Source organism: Chrysochloris asiatica, unplaced genomic scaffold (genome assembly GCF_000296735.1).
Source record: "Chrysochloris asiatica unplaced genomic scaffold, ChrAsi1.0 scaffold00092, whole genome shotgun sequence".
In the NCBI taxonomy this organism is placed as follows: domain Eukaryota; kingdom Metazoa; phylum Chordata; class Mammalia; order Afrosoricida; family Chrysochloridae; genus Chrysochloris; species Chrysochloris asiatica.
The window spans coordinates 3,106,587-3,107,694 of record NW_006408610.1 but is presented as its reverse complement, the minus strand read 5'-3'; positions in this window follow the sequence as shown (position 1 = coordinate 3,107,694).

The following is a 1,108-nucleotide window of genomic DNA, read 5'->3' as shown; positions in this document are numbered from 1 at the left end:
TGCAGAAAAGGCATTTGACAAAATCTAACACCACTTCCTGATAAAACCACTCAGCAAAATAAGAATAGAAGGGAAATACCTCAACATAATTAAGAACAAACACACAAAACCAACAGTCAACATTATTGTCAACCGAAAGAAAATGAAGTCATTCCCCTTGAGAACAGGAACCAGACAAAGATGCCCTTTATCACCACTCCTACTCAATGTTGTGCTGAAGTTTTAACCAAAACTATAAGGCAAGAAAGGGAAATTATTCTTTGGCAAAGAAGTAAAACTCTCTATTTGTAGACCATATGATCCTATACTTACAAAATCCCAAAGACTCTGCAAGAAAATTATTGGAATTCATTGATAGATTCAGCAAAGTGGCAAGGTACAAGATCAACATACAAAAATCAGTTGGATTCTTTTACTCTAATAAAGAGAGCTCTGAAAAGGACATCAGGAAAACAATACCATTTACAACAGCCACCCCAAAGATGAAATACTTAGGAATAAATCTAACAAGAGACACAAAAGACCCATACAAAGAAAACTACAGACCATGGCAAAGAGAAAAAAACAAAACAAAACAACTCTGCAGAAATGGAGGAATATACCATGCTTGTGGATAGGAAGACTTAACATTGTAAAAATATCAATACTACCCAAAGCATTGTATAGATTTTATCCAATACCAATCCAGATTCCAACTTCATTCTTTAAAGAGTTGAAAAAACTAATCACTAACTTAAACATTGGACTGCTAACCACAAGGCCATTGGTTCAAACCCACCAGCTACTCCTTGGAAACCCTTTACAGGATTGCTATGAGTCAGAATGGACTTGTCAGCACTTAACAACAACTTTATATGGAAAGAAAAGAGGCCCCAGATAAGCAAGGCATTATTAAAAAACAAGAACAAAGTAGACGACTTTTCACTTCCCAATCTCAAAACCTACTACACAGCACAGTAATCAAAGCAGCTTAGTAGTGGTACAACTAAAGACAGTGGAACAGAATTGAGAACCCAGAAGTATATCCATCCACCTGTGGTCAGCTGATCTTCAACAAAGGGTCAAAATGAGGGAGCGATAGTCTCTTCAACAAATGGTGCTGGTAAAA